The sequence below is a fragment of the Salvelinus fontinalis genome, chromosome 1, assembly GCF_029448725.1.
Source record: "Salvelinus fontinalis isolate EN_2023a chromosome 1, ASM2944872v1, whole genome shotgun sequence".
NCBI classification, from domain to species: Eukaryota; Metazoa; Chordata; class Actinopteri; order Salmoniformes; family Salmonidae; genus Salvelinus; species Salvelinus fontinalis.
Window position 1 is genome coordinate 76,620,751 of NC_074665.1, and position 22,313 is coordinate 76,643,063.

At 42.4% G+C, this 22,313-nt stretch overlaps 1 pseudogene; it reads left to right on the forward strand.

The window, feature by feature from the left end:
- The first annotated feature begins 5,740 nt into the window (after positions 1-5,740).
- LOC129823441 (vacuolar fusion protein CCZ1 homolog) lies at positions 5,741-20,742 on the forward strand (annotated as a pseudogene).
- Positions 20,743-22,313: the final 1,571 nt, after the last annotated feature.

A 22,313-nucleotide genomic window follows, 5' to 3' on the forward strand; every position in this document is an offset into this window, starting at 1 on the left:
TGTATCTACACTGTATGTTTGTTAGCCAGCCAGTTTTAGAGGAACGGTTCCATAGATTTTTCAAGTTAACTACCAACATGCCAACATTCCATTCCAACAATGCACTCAATCCAAAGCCATTCTGTACACTGGCCCAATCAGTTGAGAGGACTTAAACAAGTTTTTAAAGTACTGATATTGTTTAATACAATAGCACTCACAGCTTTACAAGAAAACAAAAATTGAGACATTTATGGTCTGTTTACATATAGTTTAGAGGCAATATATACAGAAAATTGGTATAAAACCCATATAAACTGTATTTATTATTATATGACAATATTTTAGGTTGACAATAATTGGATTACACAATTTCTGATATCACATGCCTTACTTTTATTCTCCGACATAAGTAAAATCAGGATTATGCATCTATTGCCATTCATTTCAATTAGACTGGTTCGGATTTCTCCCTGACCAATATGGCTGCCATTTTCATCCCATTCAGGAACTTTGAGAGTTAATGACATAGTCCCCACTTGTAATTTAATAGGATCTCTATGGCCAGTTCGCATATTACATTATTACTGATAATTTATCCAAACTGTAGTATCAACATCATAAAATAATGATATGATTGAATTTGACAGTTGTCAATTGCCTGTCACTTGTTTAATTGTTCCATCAACCATTTTTAATAAACAAAGACCAATCCATGATCATTAAGACCAATTAATGTTTTTCTTCAACATTGTATTAGTATATAGGCCTGACTTATGCACAGTCTGGAAAGGCAAGGGCATCACAGGAACTTTTGTTGTGGAACCATCATGTTAGTACAATAAATCCCACCGAGCAGTTTCTACTGTAACACACTGATGATTCTGTCAAAATCAGGACGTTTATGCAGATTTTCTTATTGATCGCGGCTTTTCTACTTTATCTCGTACTAATGTTCACAACAAACGAGATGATCTGCATGTGTTGTGTTAAATTGTCAAATTAATCTGTGATTCGGAAATAGTTTTCCCATATTGCTGCGAAAACAACTACAGTGTAGCGGATTGTTGACGCTGCTGCAGTGCAACCAGCATACAAATTGACCACCTAACTGCTTTCTATATTTAACAATTTAGCTTTTTAAATGTATAAACTTAGCTAGTTCAATTGCTTTGTATCACATGTGTCTTGTCAGATGGCAAAATATTCCCGGTTGTTGTGCCCACCTGGCTAGGCTGATGTGGACTCCCTAGCCCTTGATCAAGACTCTCAGTTCCATTACACTAAAGAGTGATTGGATGAAGGCTTCTTCTGTACAAGGTGTTTTGTTAAGAACACCGACGCTCAATCTGAACATTAACACAAACATAAGCTAAGCATTTTAGGGACAGATCAACATTTGCCGAGGGGGAGGGGCAGTGGTGTAAAGTACTTAATAGAAATAGTTAAATATTACTGAAGTAGTTTTTTTGGGGTATCTGTACTTATATCAATCAAATGTATTTATAAAGCCCTTTTTACATCAGCCGATGTCATAAAGTGCTATACAGAAACCCAGCCTAAAACCCCAAACAGCGAGCAATGCAAATGTAGAAGCACGGTGGCTAGGAAAAACTCCCTAGAAAGGCAGGAACCTAGGAAGAAACCAGGCTCTGAGGTGTGGCCAGTTGTCTTCTGGCTGTGCTGGGTTGAGGTTATAAAAGTACATGGCCAAGATGTTCAAACGTTCATAGATGACCAGCAGGGTCAAATAATAATCACAGTGGTTGTAGAGGGTGCAACATGTCATTGTAACCGATGTGAAATGGCTAGCTAGGTAGCGGTAGTGCGCGCTAGCAGCCTTTCAGTCGGTGACGTCACTTGCTCTGAGACTTGAAGTAGTGGTTCCCCTTGCTCTGCAAGGGCCGCGGCTTTTGTGGAGCGATGGGTAACGATGCTTCGTGGGTGTCAGTTGTTGATGTGTGCAGAGGTTCCCTGGTTCGCGCCCGGGTCGGGGTGAGGGGACGGACGTAAAGTTATACTGTTACATCAGCACCTCATGAGTAAATGTCAGTTGGCTTTCATAGCCAAGCATTCAGAGTTAGAGACAGCAGGTGCGGTAGAAAGAGAGAGTCAAAAACAGCAGGTCTGGGACAAGGTAGCACTTCCAGTGAACAGGTTAGGGTTCCATAGCTGCAGGCAGAACAGTTGAAACTAGAGCAGCAGCATGACCAGGTGGACTGGGGACAGCAAGGAGTCATCAGGCCAGGTCATCCTGAGGCATGGTCCCAGGGCTCAGGTCCTCTGGGAGGGAGAGAGAATTAGAGGGAGCATACTTCAATTCACCCAGGACACAGGATAAGACAGGAGAAATACTCCAGATATAACAGACTGACCCTAGCCCCCCAACACAAACTATTGCATCATAAATACAGGAGGCTGAGACAGGAGGGGTCGGGAGACACTGTGGCCCTGTCCGATGATACACCTGGACAGGGCCAAACAGGTAGGAAATAACCCTATCCACTTTGCCAAAGCACAGCCCCCACACCACTAGAGGGATATCTTCAACCACCAACTTACTACCCTGAGACAAGGCAGAGTACAACCCACAAAGACCTCCCCCACGGCACGAACCCAAGGGGGGCGCCAAACCCGGACAGGAAGATCATGTCAGTGACTCAACCCACTCAAGTAACGCACCCTTCCTAGGGACGGGGTACTATTTATAGTTGACAACTTTTACTCCATACATTCCTGAAGAAAATGTACTTTTTTTACTCCATACATTTTCCCTGACACCCAAAAGTACTCATTACATTTTGAATGCTTAGCAGGACAGGAAAATCATCCAATTCACACACTTATCAAGAGAACATCCCTGGTCATCCCTACTGCATCTGATCTGGTGGACTCACTAAACGTGAATGCATAATTTGAAAATTATGTCTGACTTTTGTAGAGTGCCCCTTCCAAAAATAATTCACATGACCCTCCCATTGTACTGTAAAATAAATTGAACACCCTCCCTGCTCATAGAATTAACTCAAAATAAAGTTTACAACCACAAAGAACAATAACTGTAGTGACCCTGTGTTCATAAACATGGATGTCGACTTTGCCACTTCAACATGCTTTTGTGGCACAGTCGATGCCACGGAGGGCTAGAAGGTTGAGGGTTCCCCGAACAGCACTGACGAGCTAACTCTCCATGTTTGTTTCATTACGCTACGATCAGTTGGCTGCAGACAATGATCAGCTTGGGGGAAATCTGATTTTCAACATTTCGATGCCATATGTTTATAATTATAGAAAATATATGCAACAGATTTTCCACCAACAGGATTCTGTGCCAATGCACCACACAACCAATAAACAAAGCATACCGACTTCGGGCACTTCAATATCATGGTTTTCAACACCACAATAAATAGACTATGTTAATCTGGACAAACAGAAAATGCATCCCTCCTTACCTTGTATCGAAAGCTTGGCTTGACAATCTCTGAATGCCATTAACCTTTTGGTGTTTTGTAACCCATCTCTTTCCATTCATCATTTGGTCGCTGCACAGTTTGGATTGATTGATTGATTTTATTTGTCAGTTAAAAAAAACACAAGTATACACAAAAATAAGTGACCTGGGATTGCACAATAAAGTCAGACTTATTTCCATTGTGGCCCCTATTTTTTCACATAAATACATATACAATTACATAGATAAAGACACATTGCGGATATAAAGACGGAAAAATGCTCAACCTCCAGATCAGTATGAGGGGGGAGTTTAAGTACAATTCTTACAAGCTTGTTTGGCTGGTAGCTTATACTTTAGATGATTGGGGTTGTTGGTAAACCATGATGTGGAGGCATAATCAAACTGACACCTATAGCCAGGTTTCCATCCAGTTTGCAACACATTTTCATGTGAATATTCTAAAATCTTCGTAAAAACAATATGCCATTTCAGAGTTTAATTTAGGAAAATTTGGCACCAGACAACATAACAGGGAAGATTATAATTTACCAGACATTTGAGAAATTTTATGGACATCCATATACATTCACATCCAACCTGTCGCAGCCAGCGCCATCAATAAACGAGGGATGTTGGCCAAATGAGCCTAATTTACGTGTCCTTAAAACAGCCTATAACAAATTTCAAAAACACAATTTCTTGTGTTTCGATGTGTAGCATATGCAAAACTTTATAGCCTGTTTTAGGCTACTATGTGGTTCCTGTGTAGCTCAGTTGGTAGAGCATAGTGCTTGCAATGCCAGGGTTGTGGGACCAGTATGAAAATGTATACACTCACTAATTTAAGTCGCTCTACATAAGAGCATCTGCTAAATTACACAAATGTAAATACTATCCTAAAACAATAATTGCCCATCTCATGGTTCAGCTGTCAGTGATTTGAGCACTAAATGTATCAGGTCATTGCATGCAAAAGCCTATATGCTTAGGTGTCCACTGTATAATGTTCATTTATTAATAAAAGTATGTATGTATTGAAAGCACAAAATTGTCTAGAATGTCATTGTATGCTGTAGCGTTAAGGTTTCCCTTCACTGAAACTAAGGGGCCATTATTGCTCCTCCACCAAACTTTACAGTTGGAACTTTGCATTTGGGAAGGTAGCGTTTTCCTGACATCCGCCAAACCCAATTTTATCCGTTGGACTGCCAGATGGTGAAGCGTGATTCATCACTCCAGAGAACGCGTTTCCACTGCTCCAGAGTCCAATGGCGGTGAACTTTACACCACTCCAGCCGACGGTTGGCATTGCACATGCTGATCTTAGGCTTGTGTGCGTGGGGCTGCTCGGCCATGGAAACCCATTTCATGAAGCCCATTTCATGAAGCTTTCATGAAGCAGTTTTTGTGCTGACGTTGCTTCCAGAGGCAGTTTGGAACTCGGGAGTGAGTGTTACAACTAAGAACAGACGATTTTTACGTGCTAGGCGCTTCAGCACTCGCGGTTCTGTTTTGTGAGCTTGTGTGGTCTACCACTTTGCGGCTGAGCCGTTGTTGCTCCTATATGTTTCCACTTCACAATAACAGCACTTATAGTTGACCGGGGAAGCTCTAGCAGAGCAGAAATGTAACGAATTGACTTGTTGGAAAGGTGGCATCCTATGACGGAGCCACGTTCAAAGTCACTGAGCTCTTCAGTAAGGCCATTCTACTTCCAATGTTTGTCTATGAAGATTGCATGTCCGTGTGCTTGATTTTACACACCTGTCAGCAATGGGTGTGGCTGAAATAGACAAATCCACTACTTTTAAGGGGTGTCCACATACTTTTGTATATGTAGCCTATATAAAATGAATAGAAGCTTAGGCCTAACCCCAGAGATAGAGATAAACCGGTGGCATGCTACGACACCGACATGCATTTCTTTGTGTAATAATGCTACTGCGTCTGCTATACAGATATAGATGTACAGAAGGAGGGTAATTTGTAAAATCTCTATCTGAATATTTTGTATAAAGATAAGCATTATATTGTTAGATTATAGAAGTAACTCTGGTAGGCCTGAAACAGTCTTCCTCACATCAAATTCAACTGTCAGATTCAGTTGGAGTGCCACACTGCCTACATTAATAGGTCTGCAGTAGCTAAAGCTTAATAATAGCTACACCATATCAAACCTTTACAAACGTTTCTAAAATTAATTAGGGTAATATCAAAAGTAAGTCCAGCCGTTGTTTATAGGGAAAATACGAGCAGAAGAGCGAATGTAAATCAGGGGAAAAATGCACTACCTTCCCATGAGCAATGGAAGCAGGTGGGGTGGAGCTGCTCATGCAGAAGCTCGAAACGTTCTTCTACAGGGTAAACAACAAACACAACATAGTAAATGCTTCTCTGCATCTACAGTACCAGTCAACGGTTCTACATTGTAGAAAAGTGTGCAAAGCTTTCATCAAGACAAAGGGTGGCTACTTTGAAGAATCTCAAATATAAAATATATTTTGATTTTGTAACACTTTTTTTGGTTACTACATGATTCCATATGTGTTATTTCATAGTGTTGATGTCTTCACTATTATTGTACAATGTAGAAAATAGTAAAAAATACAGAAAAACCCTTGGAGTAGGTGTGTCCAAACGTTTGACTGGTAACTGTATATGCATTATGATGGGGGGCACTAGGTGGAGGTGATTTGTCATGTCTTATTGGATGCAGAACATTTGTTTTACACGTGTGACTATATACTTTGAGAATTGTAGCTTGATTGCATGGTTTAACTGAAATCGGCCAAGCATGTGTTTTCTCAATTGTTTTGCCAGGAGTAGGGCACTGCTATTTCAATGCTGGATTCTTTATTATCTTTGTATTTATAACATATATTTGACACACATTGACTCATACTTAGTAAGGCCTACCTTTTATGCTGCGTTTAGACAAGGGACGTAAAACCGTTATACCAGTTAACATAGCGGGACAAGAAAGCAAGAAAGAGGGTGACGGCAAAAACCAAGCCAGCACGACGGAATGCGTTGCTGTGGTGATTTCAGTAAACAAATAGTGCAAATCAACATCCGGTAGAAAACAACGTTACGGCAAAAGTCGAAATATTTTAACTCTGGTGGCGATTCCCGTCTACCATGGCGACTGACGGCATTCATCGCATTTACTGTTGTGCTGAAATTGAAAACAATGACATCCTGTTTGCCGTCTACCTCGTACCATCTAAACCCAGCCTACGCTGCCCTGTTTTTACTGTGAAAACATTAGCATCCGGTGTTGTAAGCTACAATGCGTAAATACTATCCACTTTGCTAACAGTCTGATGGTGGTGGCCAGGCCAGGCTGCCTGCTTGACAGACAGGGTGCTACTAGCCGTCACCAGAAGGGTTGATCTTGTATTGAGTTTCCAGTGACTAAATGCAGGATCAGATGACAGTCTTCAAATATGGCCTCCCCCACTAATTATCCCTGCTCAGAAATAGTGCCTTCCTCAAGGAGAGCTGGTCAAAGCTTCCACCATACTACAGGCCCAGCCCATTTACTTCATGACCTGTCTTCATTATTCATACCTAGTCAATCAGAGGAAACCCCCAGCTCTCCCTAATTGTATGAAGGGCTTCCCCTTCCATTATGTAACCTAAAGACACAGAAGGCATGTGGTGTCCGTATTGTATCCCAGGTTGAATGTCACTGTTCTAGCAATTCGAGAGAGCGTCCTCTTGTCTTTGGGAACAGCAATGTATGCACTATGTAGGTAAACTAATATCTCCAGCTTTGACCTAACAGAGATCCACCTTGGACAGAAAAATTGTTGCTATTGAAGCTGGAAATGGGATCATTGTATTGTCCAGCATACCGTTTGCAGGCCTTTTGTGTTTCTCAATGAGGTTTCTCAGATCTGAAATCTGAGCACAATGGGATGTGCGTATAACGTTGCTTTCTATGCTAACACCTCACCTTCCCCAAGTTTCTCTGAAGGCTATTAAATGGCTATTAACCAAACGGATACATGTCTTTCTATTCACCTTCCATTGTCCATTCAGACTGCGTGTATAACTGTCCCCTATCCCTGGTCTCCTCCAGTACCTGCAGACGCTGCACCTGCAGTCCCGTGACCTGCTGGACGTCTTCGGGGGGAATCACCTTTTTCCCCCTGGTAGAGATGACCTACCTGAAGATATAGTCATTTGTCAACAGAGTGGAGGGGAGCCTCAGCCTGATCAAATGCTCAGCTTTCCTCTACAACAACCAGCTCATATGGTACAGTTGGGGGAACCAGATCGTGTGTAGGATGTGTGGGGGTGGTCTGCTGTACTTTGGTCTTAAACACCTGCCCACATGTAGAAACCAAATTTAGCCTACAATTTGCAAATGCATGGGTAGGAATGAAGCTAACAGAACTGGTTGGAAAAACATAAGCTCTGAATTGTATTCTCCCATGATCTTGAGACACAGGCTGCTCCACCATTCAACTGGCCAGGCTCTGTATCTAGTAGGCTCTTTTTCAGGCCTCCCCACCATGCCAAAGCCAGGGAGGGGAGGAGAGAGCTTATTGGGCTTCCCATCCTGGTGTGCGTGCTAGAGCCCTGATCTAGCCCTTGGTGCCTCCAGGCAGCCCTTTAACACTGTAAGGTGTGGGGGAGCCTGGCAGCAGTGCCGGGCATCCCTCCAACACTCCTCATCCCATTACGGTTGGGGCTGGGAGGCACAGAGACTTTAAATACATACCGTAATCTGATTACAGTAACTCTGTAATTCTGACATGTCTCTCACTTTTAACTCAGTCTGACCTGATATCTAATCAGGAGATTATGTGAATGTTAATATAATTATCGTAATGATTTGATTGATTGCTAATCAAAGAATTTGAGCAGTTTTGATAGCATTGGGCCTGGAGATGATGGGCTTAGTTTATCAATATTCCTGAACAGACTGCGAACAGGAACAGGAAATGTTTGATGCTAACTAAGTTGTGTCCCCTTTTTTTGTTATCCCCATGCAGGAGTGGTTTGGAGCAGGATGACATGCGGATCCTGTACAAGTACCTGACGACGTCACTGATCCCCAGACACTCCGAACCAGAGGTGTGTGTGTGTGTGTGTGTGTGTGTGTGTGTGTGTGTGTGTGTGTGTGTGTGTGTGTGTGGTGTGTGTGTGTGTGTGGTGTGTGTGTGTGTGTGTGTGTGTGTGTGTGTGTGTGTGTGTGTGTGTGTGTGTGTGTGTGTGTGTGTGTGTGTGTGTGTGTGTGTGTGTGTGAGGGGGTCTCTTAGATAATTTACAGTCAGACCACTGACACCCTATCAGATCACAGCAAAATCACATTCTACTTGAACAGAGCTGTAACGGCTGTCCTCCTCCTCAGATGAGGAAGAGAAGTTTGAAGGATCGGAGGACCAATGTGCAGCGTGGTAAGTGTCCATAGCGTTTATTTTAAAACATAAACTGAACACTATGAAATACAAAACAATAAATGTGAACATGAACGAAACCAAAACAGTACCGTGTGGCAACAAACACACACACGGAAACAAACACCCACCAACCAAACGTGAAACCCAGGCTACCTAAGTATGATTCTCAATCAGGGACAATGATTGACAGCTGCCTCTGATTGAGAACCATACCAGGCCGAACTCAAAACCCCAACATAGAAAATCACACATAGACTGCCCACCCCAATTCACGCCCTGACCATACTAAATAAAGACAAAACAAAGGAAATAAAGGTCAGAACGTGACAAGAGCAATACTCAACCATGAGGCATCAAAGCCAAAGGAACTGCATAATATTAAGAAATGTTATAGATGGAAGGAAAGTAGTGTAGAAACCTACCAAAAACAATTAGGCAACAACAAATTCAACTACTTTTAGACAACTTCCTGGACAATACGTTTCACAGTAATAGTGAACGTGTAAACTTGGCAGTTGAAAACCTAAACAGTATATTTGACTGAAGAATGTATTGTAACAGGCACAATTAGTTGAACACCCATTGTTACCCCACAGGCTTCAGACAATGTTGATAATGATTTGTTAAGTTATATTAAAGCAGGTTTTCTCTTTCTCTCCACCATCTCTCTTCTCCACCCACTCTCCCTCCCCTTGTGAGACCATATGCTGACACATGCACATTTGTGGCCTGCTGGAGGTCATTTTGCAGGGCTCTGGCAGTGCTCCTCCTTGCACAAAGGCGGAGGTAGCGGTCCTGCTGCTGGGTTTTTGCCCTCCTACGGCCTCCTCCACGTCTCCTGATGTACTGGCCTGTCTCCTGGTAGCGCCTCCATGCTCTGGACACTACGCTGACAGACACAGCAAACCTTCTTGCCACAGCTCGCATTGATGTGCCATCCTGGATGAGCTGCGCTACCTGAGCCACTTGTGTGGGTTGTAGACTCCGTCTCATGCTACCACTAGAGTGAAAGCACCGCCAGCATTCAAAAGTGACCAAAACATCAGCCAGGAAGCATAGGAACTGAGAAGTGGTCTGTGATCACCACCTGCAGAATCACTCCTTTATTGGGGGTGTCTTGCTAATTGCCTATAATTTCCACATTTTGTCTATTCCATTTGTACAACAGCATGTGAAATTTATTGTCAATCAGTGTTGCTTCCTAAGTGGACAGTTTGATTTCACAGAAGTGTGATTGACTTGGAGTTACATTGTGTTGTTTAAGTGTTCCCTTTTTTTTTTGAGCAGTGTATATTGTTAGGTCAACGTAGTGATGGAAGAACTATATTTTTAGGTCAACGTAGTGATGGAATAACTATATTGTTAGGTCAACGTAGTGATGGAAGAACTATATTGTTAGGTCAACGTAGTGATGGAAGAACTATATTGTTAGGTCAACGTAGTGATGGAAGAACTATATTGTTAGGTCAACTTAGTGATGGAAGAACTATATTGTTAGGTCAACGTAGTGATGGAAGAACTATATTGTTAGGTCAACGTAGTGATGGAAGAACTATATTGTTAGGTCAACGTAGTGATGGAAGAACTATATTGTTAGGTCAACTTAGTGATGGAAGAACTATATTGTTAGGTCAACTTAGTGATGGAAGAACTATATTGTTAGGTCAACGTAGTGATGGAAGAACTATATTGTTAGGTCAACGTAGTGATGGAAGAACTATATTGTTAGGTCAACGTAGTGATGGAAGAACTATATTGTTAGGTCAACGTAGTGATGGAAGAACTATATTGTTAGGTCAACGTAGTGATGGAAGAACTATATTGTTAGGTCAACGTAGTGATGGAAGAACTATATTGTTAGGTCAACGTAGTGATGGAAGAACTATATTGTTAGGTCAACTTAGTGATGGAAGAACTATATTGTTAGGTCAACTTAGTGATGGAAGAACTATATTGTTAGGTCAACGTAGTGATGGAAGAACTATATTGTTAGGTCAACGTAGTGATGGAAGAACTATATTGTTAGGTCAACGTAGTGATGGAAGAACTATATTGTTAGGTCAACGTAGTGATGGAAGAACTATATTGTTAGGTCAACGTAGTGATGGAAGAACTATATTGTTAGGTCAACGTAGTGATGGAAGAACTATATTGTTAGGTCAACGTAGTGATGGAAGAACTATATTGTTAGGTCAACGTAGTGATGGAAGAACTATATTGTTAGGTCAACGTAGTGATGGAAGAACTATATTGTTAGGTCAACGTAGTGATGGAAGAACTATATTGTTAGGTCAACGTAGTGATGGAAGAACTATATTGTTAGGTCAACGTAGTGATGGAAGAACTATATTGTTAGGTCAACGTGGTGATGGAAGAACTATATTGTTAGGTCAACGTAGTGAAGGAAGAACCATATTGTTTTAGATTATCAAGTGAAATCAATCAAACATGATGGCACAATGGGGGTGGGGTATTTTTTTTCCGTTTTGCTTGGAAAGTGTTATTGTTGTAGCATTAGGTTGTAATTAAAGTGCGTTGGTGGCCAGGCAGGCGTAATATCCAGTCTGATTGTTTGACAACATGGAGGATTACTGATCAGTGTTACAACACAGCGTGGTCTTACCCCACTAACAATAATGAGATTTGCAGCTCTCTACCATCCCACACACAGACACAAAGGAGGGGATTGACTCTGGGATCACACTTAACAAAGAGAGGGAAGGAGAGCTAAGCTGTTTAAGAGTCCCGGTCTAGCCTAGTCCACCCTAGAGCCCTCTGTGCTTGAGAGGAAGAGATAAACTACGCGACCAAAAGTATGTGGACACCTGCTTGTCGAACATCTCATGCCAAAATCATGGGCATTAATATGGAGTTGGTCCCCCCCTTTGCTGCTATAACAGCCTCCACTCTTCTGGGAAGGCTTTCCACTAGATGTTGGAACATTACTGTGGGGACTTTCTTCCATTCAGTCACAAGCATTAGTGAGGTCGGCACTGACGTTAGACGATTAGGCCTAGCTCGCAGTCGGTGTTCCAATTCATCCCAAAGGTGTTCATGTGTTCGATGGCTTTGAGGTCAGGGCTCTGTGCAGGACAGTCAAGTTATTCCACACCAATCTCGACAAAACATTTCTGTATGGACCTCGCTTTGTGCACATTGTCATACTGAAACAGGAAAGGGCCTTCCCCAAAATGTTGCCACAAAGTTGGTAGTACAGAATCATTGTCTAGAATGTCATTGTATGCTGTAGCGTTAACATTCCCCTTCACTAGAACCAAGAGCCCTAGCCCGAACCATGAAAAACAGCTCCAAACCATTAGTCCTCCTCCAACAAACTTTACAGTTGGCACTATGCATTCGGGCAGGTAGTGTTCTCCTGGCATCCGCCAAACCCAGATTCGTCCGTTGGACTGCCTGATGGTGAAGCGTGATTCATCACTACAGAGAACGCGGTTCCACTGCTCCAGAGTCCAATGGCGGCGAGTTTTACACCACTCCAGCCGACGTTTGGCATTGCACATGTTGATCAAAGGCTTGTGTGCAGCTGCTCGGCCATGGAAACCCATTTCATGAAGCTCCCAACGAACAGTTGTGCTGACGTTGCTCCCAGAGGCAGTTTGGAACTCGGTAGTGAGTGTTGCAACTGAGGACATATGATTTTTATGCACTGCGCGCTTCAGCACTCGGTGGTCCTGTTCTGTGAGCTTGTGTGGCCTACCAATTCTTGGATGAGCCGTTGTTGCTCCTAGACGTTTCCACTTCAAAGTAACATCACTTAAAGTTGACTAGGGGCAGCTTTAGCAAGGCAGAAATTTGATGAGTTGACTTATTGGAAAAGTGGCAGTATGACGGTGCCACGTTGAAAGTCACTGAGCTCTTCAGTAAGGCCATTCTACTGCCAATGTTTGTCTATGGTGTCACGCCCTGACCATAGTTTGCTTTGTAAGTTTCTATGTTTTGTTTGGTCAGGGTGTGATCTGAGTGGGCATTCTATGTTGTATGTCTAGTTTGTCTATTTCTATGTGTTGGCCTGATATGGTTCTCAATCAGAGGCAGGTGTTAGTTGTTGTCTCTGATTGGGAACCATATTTATGTAGCCTGTTTTGTATTGTGGGTTGTGGGTGATTGTTCCTGTTACTGTGTTTCTGTGTTCACCTTACGGGACTGTTTCGTCGTCGTCGTCGTCGTTTGTTTGTTTGTTGTTTTTTGTTTTTTCAAGTATTCTATTAAAATGAATACTCACCACGCTGCATCTTGGTCCTCCTCTCTTTCGCCCGACGAAGGACGTTACATATGGAGATTGCATGGCTGTGTGCTCGATTTTATACACCTGTCAGCAACGGTTGTGACTGAAATAGCCGAATCCACTAATTTGACGGGGTGTCCACATACTTTTGTATATATAGTGTCATTTGCAGAGGCGCTCCTCAGTTTAGCCCAAATCCCAGAGGTGGGCCTGTACAACAGTGTCTGAGAAAAGCCCTGGGCTCTGTATGAATACTGTAAAAGTGCACCCTTCCTGCGTCCCTTCCAATCACTGATTCAACACAGCTGTAATGATGAAAGAATGGGTTCCACTACAGTATACTGATTCAACACAACTGTATAGATGAAAGAATGGGTTCCACTATACTGATTCAACACAGCTGTAATGATGGAAGAATGGGTTCCACTATACTGATTCAACACAGTTGTATAGATGAAAGAATGGGTTCCACAACATGGCTTTCACCTATCCTGTGGTCAGATCAGCGATTACCTCATAGAAGGGAAGAGAATAAATGATCTGAAAGAATAGGAAGAACTAAGAGGTTATCCCTTTAGGGCAAGTAGTTTGGCAGAAAGTAGTCAAACACACACAGACAACATTTTATGTAAAAATAAGTAGAGGCACAAGGAAGACAATACAAGCACTTCATATAAATGCATTTTCAAAGCATTGAAATAGAGCCGTTGTTAGAGGAGGAGGTGGGGGGGATGACCCCTGAGAGTGTGCTGCCGCCGGTGTGACTTGTGACTGCGAGGGGAATTGGACACGCCAAGCTCGGGCTGACTCCTGGAATACACAGAGAGAGAGGATCATTTAACAAAGAGATTATCCAGCAAAAGCCCCAAGGGCAGGGGAGAACTGTTAAAGTGTAAATGATGGAAGGGTCGCACGCACATACAGTACGTACGTACACACACAGTATGCAAACCCCACAGTCATACAGTATGCAAACCCCACAGTCATACAGTATGCAAACCCCACAGTCATACAGTATGCAAACCCCACAGTCATACAGTATGCAAACCCCACAGTCATACAGTATGCAAACCCACACAGTCATACAGTATGCAAACACACACAGTCATACAGTATGCAAACCCACACAGTCATACAGTATGCAAACCCACACAGTCATACAGTATGCAAACCCACACAGTCATACAGTATGCAAACCCACACAGTCATACAGTATGCAAACCCACACAGTCATACAGTATGCAAACCCACACAGTCATACAGTATGCAAACCCACACAGTCATACAGTATGCAAACCCACACAGTCATACAGTATGCAAAGGACCTGCTAACCTCAAAGACCCAGAGGCCAAATTCCGCTTCCCAGAATATTCGTCAACACAGAGGACAATTATGAGGACCTGCATCTGATCGTTTATAAGGTGAGGAGATGTCTGCGTCCCTTAGGGCTCTAGTCAAAAGTAGTGGAGGGCTCTGGTAAAAAAAAAAAGGGGGATTATTTGGGATGCAACTAAGGAGAAGGGAACTGTGATCTTGAATCCCGCTGGTTCGTAGGAACCCGGTCGCATTAATTATGGAAATCACCCAAAGAGGCTTTTTTTAATGTTTTAATGAGAGCCGGATTGGTAGTACTCGCAACCCATTATTTGTTTGGCAGACAATTTGGTAATTTGGTATTATTTCATAACTGAAGGACAGAGGGAGGGTTTGACCCAAGTTGACCTCTTGTTGGGAATAGACGGCTTTGTTCTCTGGTCTCTCAAATGGCGTCCTTAAATTATTTCTAAATCCAATATATTTGATAAGTTCTAAATTATAGTATTCCTTTCTCTAGACCTATTATATTCAAACGGCACATTGTCTGCTTTATTTCAGGCGATGAGTGCAGCAGTTTGTTTTATGATCAGTGGCGAGTATCTTCTCATATAGTTTGATCACCCCCCCCCCCCCCCCCTTCTACACATCTGGGCTGATGCTTATTACATTTTCTTAGTCTGCTGTTCTTGTGAATATAGCAATGGCAAATTATTGGCAAAATATTATGTGGACTGAAAATAAAAAACCTAAAGTTCCTAAATCCATTCTACTAATTCTAACTGTATGGTCATATTCTCTCCCAGCGTCGGTGGAGCTGACGAGGGAGTTCTGTGAGCAGCTGGATGGCCTGGTGGGTCCTCAGCTCACCCTGCTGGCCTCAGACATGTGTGAACAGTACAACGTCAGACACAGGATATCAGGGTCAGTACTGTCACTTTAATCCGCAAAGCCGCTAACCTCCACTCCAATTCCTCAGCCTGTGTTGCTTCGACACGCAATGATGGAGATTACGGTCCGAAATATTGAAAGAGGTATAGTCGACCGACCCCTCATTAAACTTAGCATCCGGAACCAAATCTCACATGTGCGCTTGCCAACTTCGTCTGTCACAAGAGACTGTCGTAGCTGAATCAGAATTAGTTTAGTAACATAGATAAATAAGATGTTTTATTTATTTTCAGAATATGCAGAATATCAGAAAGGGAGAAGGGCTCCACTATGTCTGTACGCTAGTCACTCCCTTCTTTTCCCATTGGGGGGAGGAGTATGGCAGTGTCTGGAATCATTGTATTACCCCTCTAATGTTGTATGAATCTTGACCTGGTATATGACCTAGAGAATCACTCCCCTTTCTGAGATTGTCCAGGAGGGGGTGTATTTGAGATGGGAGTATCTAGAATTGACAATTGATATATGCCATTGGATGAGGTAATGTTTTCGTACTAAGTGGTACCAAGAACGAGATTAGAATCTCGTTTTAGGAGACCAAACTGAACGATAATTTATAGCTAATGCTATCTAGCTATGGGATACTCCTCTTTAAAGTAAAAGGTTCTTTGTGAACTGTTCCTAAGATCTGTGGTTCGTCATGTAAGTTGAGAGGGGTATATCTTGGCTATAAAAGATACTAAGAATTGTTTTGTAAGGACTCTCAGAGAATTCATTTATAGACACTGAATTGATCTGAGAGTCAAAGGGCTATGGTGAAGGCCATATAATTAAAGATGGACTTTATAATATAACTCTGACTTGTGTGTGGTTTGCTCTCTCATCATTTAATAATACAGGAAATTACCACGACACCCCTTATAAATACAACAGCTAGACTCTAGTGTCACAGCATGCACTGAAGTGGAGCTTGCCCTTATCTGGAGCATTAGGATGTAATTGAATTTGGACTGGAAGATTGTTCAGCAGCCAAACGTGCTTCTACACCTGCATTGCTTGCTGTTTGGGGTTTTAGGCTGGGTTTCTGTACAGCACTTCGAGATATTAGCTGATGTACGAAGGGCTATATAAAATAAACTTGATTTGAGTTGATTTGAGTTGTTTTTGTCATGTTTTGTCATTGATTATCATGTCTTGTCCCTGTGCTTCCCTTCTATTCGTTTCCCTCTGCTGGTCTTATTTGGTTCTTTCCCTCTTTCTATCCCTCTCTCTCCCCCTCCCTCTCTCCCTCTCTCGCTCTCTCTCTCTATCGTTCCGTTCCTGCTCCCAGCTGTTCCTCATTCTCCTAACTACCTCATTTACTCTTTCACACCTGTCCCCTATTTTGCCCTCTGATTAGAGTCCCTATTTCTCCCTCTGTTTTCCGCTTCTGTCCTTGTCGGATCCTTGTTTGATGTTTGCTGTTCTGTGTCCTTGTTCCGCCCTGTCGTGTTTTTGCCTTCATCAGATGCTGCGTGTGAGCAGGAGTCACCTAAGATATATCCAGGAGTACCGTTTTGTTTAAGACTGGAATAAAGACTCTGTTTATGTTAAGTCGCTTTTGGGTCTTCATTCACCAGCATAACAGTTTTAACACAAGCCACTTCTCTGTTTGTCAGGATGGGTCCCACCAGCCTATTTCCGAAACATATAAGAGCGTTGAAGCACGAGACTAACCTTCTCTACCGTTGTTGTCCTATAGCTACCAAGTGTAGCAACGTGAAGTGAACCTGCGCAGATACTCTGTGTGACAAAGTCTTGCAAAGTCTTGCATCATGCTCATCTCAATATCTGCGGTGCTGCGTCTACCCTTAACATTACATATTGTGCTGGCAAGGATATATTATTTTCATATTGGACTTTCCAGTATGGTTCCAGCAACTCTGTTGGATGCGCAAGCTGGCTAGCACAGTACAGTTCTGCTTGGCTCTGCTCATCTCGACTCAGTAGTGTGAAGAGGTCGTTTGACTCTCCTCTCATCCTTGTAATTATCGTCATCCTCTCCCTCTGTGTTGCTGCAGGCCGGACAAGGAGCCTCAGTTCAAGTTCACCTACTTCAACCACATGAACCTGGCAGAGAAGAGCACCATCCACATGAGGAAGACTCCCAGCGTATTTCTGACCTCCGTCCACCCAGACATGAAGATTCTGGGAGACATCAACTGTGACTCTGCCCGGTAAGCACTAAGCACAACAACAATGTATCACAACAAAACTACAACCCTATTAGGGTTAGCTCTCTGAGGCTTAGTTTTGACAGCTCTCTGTGAGTAGAGTATATTATAGTGTCCTTATGTTCATGTCCTTTTTTGCATGTTGCCTCAGGGTTGATGAAGAGATCATTGTGAAGGCAATGACAGACTACTGGGTGGTCGGCCAGAAGTCGGACCAGAGAGAGCTGTACGTCATCTTGAACCAGAAGGATGTCAATTTGATTGAAGTTAACGGTATGTCCAACGTAGATAGATTGATGGAAGAATTAAGGATTTTTTGGAGCTCATCTCACGTTTCCTTGGTTATGCTTGCTTATCCCAACAGAAGAAGTGAAAAGGCTCTGTGCAGTTCAACAACATTTTCTTCTTGGACTGAAGGAAGGAAGGAAGGAAGGAAGGAAGGAACTGCTCAAAGAAGAACGAGAGACAGAGAAATTGACTGTTTCACCACATTAAAATTGTCAGCATTGCAGGGTATTATGACAGCATCAGTGTAATGCAATAATTGCATAGATTATGTAAGGGTTTGTCCAAACCATGAAAATGCCACGCACACGTCCCTCCATGGGGGATAGGTCTATAATCTATTTAGTAACCACATTATAGGCCTGTTAGAACACACACCTCTTGCACAGTCTTCACATTTTGCTGCCTTAAAATTAAATATAAAAAGGGAGTAAGTAGCTTTGTTTTTTACAGATCTACGCAACTCTACATTTTGAAAGTGAAAAAGTTATTGACAATATTCTAATTAATACAAAAATGAAGATGTCTTGATTGCGTATGTCTTTACACCCCAGAGTTGATACTTGGTGGAAACACTGTTGGCAGCCATTAAGGCTGTGAATCATTTGGAATAAGATTCTACCAACTTTGCACAACTCTTAGGGCAACATATGTCCATTGTTTTTGTCAAAATTTCTCAAGCTCAGTAAATTTGGGTGGGAATCATTAATGGACAGCAATTTTTTTTAAATTTATTTTATTTTACCGTTATTTTACCAGGTAAGTTGACTGAGAACACGTTCTCATTTGCAGCAACAACCTGGGGAATAGTTACAGGGGAGAGGAGGGGGATGAATGAGCCAATTGTAAACTGGGGATTATTAGGTGACCATGATGGTTTGAGGGCCAGATTGGGAATTTAGCCAGGACACCGGGGTTAACACCCCTACTCTTACGATAAGTGCCATGGGATCTTTAATGACCTCAGAGAGTCAGGACACCCGTTTAACGTCCCATCCGAAAGACGGCACCCTACACAGGGCAGTGTCCCCAATCACTGCCCTGGGGCATTGGGAACTAGTTTTAGACCAGAGGAAAGAGTGCCTCCTACTGGCCCTCCAACACCACTTCCAGCAGCATCTGGTCTCCCATCCAGGGCCTGACCAGGACCAACCCTGCTTAGCTTCAGAAGCAAGCCAGTAGTGGTATGCAGGATGGTATGCTGCTGGCAATATTCAAACCTTGTCTGATTTTCAAGCACATTTAATTCAGGACTGAGACTAGACCACTCAGGAGCACTCAACACCTATTTTAAAGCCATTATGGTGTGTTTTCTGAGGCGGGTTTTCTTTTATCTTTTTCCCTGCCTTTGCTCCCTTCATATTTATTTTGCTCCTGACAAACTCCCTAGTCCCTGCCGGTGACAAGCATACCCATAACATGATGTTGCCACCCCAATACATCACAGGTATAGAGTTTTGTTTTTTCTGCGGGACAATTACACAAATTCTAATGCCAAAGACACCAGAATGGCTTTCCAAAGGGTGTAGAGTGTTCCAGATTGGTCCAGTTAAATCTGCTTTAAAAAACTCTGAGACAAGATTTGAATATTGCTGTCTATCAATGATTCCCAACCAAATTTGCTGAGCTTGAGCAATTTTGACAAAAACAATGGATATATGTATTTTGGATATTTTATTAGGATCCCCCTTAGCTGTTGCAAAAGCAGCAGCTACTCTTCCTGGGGCCCACACAAAGCATGAAACATGACATAATACAGAATATTAATAGACAAGAACAGCTCAAGGACAGAACTACATCAATTGAATATGTTGCCCTAAGTGTTGTGCAAGGTTGGTAGAATCTTATTCAAAGTTATTCGCAGCTGTGATGGCTGCCAAAAGGTGCTTCCACCAAGTATTACTTCTGGGGTGCGAAGACCTACTCAATGCATTGTCATTTTTTTGTATTTTTTAGTAATTTGGAAAATAATCTAGAATTTTTCTTTAACTTTGAAAACATGGAGTAGGTTGTGTAGATCGATATAATAAAAAAAAAAATGTAATCCCTTTTTAGATTTAATCTTAAGGCAGCAAAATGTGAAGACCGTCCAAAGGGGTGTGTAGACTTTCACTAGCAACTGTACATTATGAAGCTTTTCTGAATGGGTGCCTATGGTTGCATGGCCATCGGTGTTCCATTGATCTCTGTATGTATAGTAAAAAATGAAATAAAGAAGCTTTTCACATCATGTAATTTTCATTCTTGTAATTAAGAGTAAAATGATCAGAATTGTTCAGAATTTGTAATTGCTTTCTTGTTGAAGTTCCTGCCAGCTGTTTCTTACAGTTGACATCATTGTTCTACTTGTTGTTGTTAAGGACACACCATGACATTATTATCACTAAAATAGTTTAAAACCGACATGCACAGACATGCTGTTATTTTCTTCTATGGGTTCTGTTCATTAGCTTGTATAATGTCTAAAGTAATGTGGATTGTAAAATACAACCCCAACATAAAAAAATTAAGAATTCATTTTCCTCCCACGTAGCCCATTTCAACTACAGCCTAAAAATATATGTTCTGTTTGACAAGGGAATGCTCTCCTAACTGTAACGCCAAAACATGCCAAAAAAGTTTTTTGCTAACATAGTGTTCCCCCAACTAATGGAAAACTGGACACTCATAAGTTAGGGGAACATTACGGATAACATTACAAAAATGTTCTCGCTCTCCCTAGAATTGTTAGCTGGGTAACCATAACAACAAACATTGATCAGCTGCTTCTGAACTTTTTGTACTTTCCTATATTGACCCAGTAGGGACTGATAAAGCCACATTATAACCAATGGTTCAGACTGCTCTGGGGGGAAGTTTCCCATTGGTACAGATCTATACTGAACAAAAATATAAACACAACATGTAAAGTGTTGGTCCCATGTTTCATGAGCTGAAATAAAATATTACAGAAATGTTCCATACGCACAAAAAGCTTATTTCTTTCAAACGTTGTGCACAAATTTGTTTACATCAATGTTAGTGACAATTTCTCCTTTGCCAAGATAATTCATCCACCTCACAGGTGTGGCATATCAAGAAGTTGATTAAACAGCATGATCATTATACAGGTGCACCTTGTGCTGGGGACAATAAAAGGAAACTCTAAAATGTGCAGTTTTGTCACACAACATAATGCCACAGATGTATTGTGTTTTAAGGGAGCGTGCAATTGGCACACTGACTGCAGGAATGTCCACCAGAGCTGAATGTTAATTTCTCTACCATAAGCCGCCTCCAATGTCGTTTTAGAGAATTTGGCAGTACTTCCAACAGGCCTCGCAACCGCAGACCAAGTGTAATGCCAACCCAGGACCTCCACATCTAGCTTCTTCACCTACGGGATCATCTGAGATCAGCCACCCGGACAGCTGATGAAAATGTGGATTTGCACAACCAAAGAATTTCTGCACAAACTGTCAGAAATGTCTCAGGGAAGCTTATCTGCGTGCTCGTTGTCCTCACCAGAGTCATGACTTTACTGCAGTTTGGCGTCGTAATCGACTTCAGTGGGCAAATACTCACCTTCGCTGGTCACTGGCATGCTGGAGAAGCGTGCTCTTCACAGATGAATCCCGGTTTCAACTGTACCGGGCAGATGGCTGACAGTGTGGTGTCATGTGGGCAAGTGGATTGCTGATGTCAACATTGTGAACAGAGTGCCCCATGGTGGCGGTGGGGTTATGGTATGGGCAGGCATAAGCTACGGACCACGGAAAACAATTGCATTTTATCAATGGCAATTTGAATGTACTGAGATACCATGACGAGATCCTGAGTCCCATTGTCATGCCATTCATCCGCCGAAATCAGCTCATGTCGCAAGGATCTGTACACAATTCCTGGAAGCTGAAAATGTTCCAGTTCTTCCATGGCTTGCACTCACCAGACATGTCAACAATTGAGCATGTTTGGAATGCTCTGGATCGACATGTACAACAGCATGTGGGATAACATTCCACAGGCCAAAATTAACAGTCTGATCAACTCAATGCAAAGGAGATGTGTTGTGCTGCATGAAGCAAATGATGGTCATACCAGATACTGACTGGTTTTCTGACCCATTCCCCTACCTTTATTAAGGTATCTGTGACCAACAGATGCATATCTGTATTCCTAGTCATGTGAAAGCCATATATTAGTGTAACGGATGTGAAATGGCTAGCTAGTTAGCGGGTACGCGCTAGTAGCATTTCAATCAGTTACGTCACTTGCTCTGAGACAATAAGTAGGGTTGCCCCTTGCTCTGCAAGGGCTGCAGCCTTTGTGGAGCGATGGGTAATGATGCTTCGTGGGCGACCGTTGTTGATGTGTGCAGAAGGTCCCAGGTTCGTGCCCGTGTCGGGGCGAGGGGACGACGCAAAGTTATACTGTTACATTAGGGCCTCATTTATTTCAATTGACTGATTTCCTTATATGAACTGTAACTCAGTAAAATCTGTTAAATTGTTGTATGTTGCATTTATATTAACCTCCA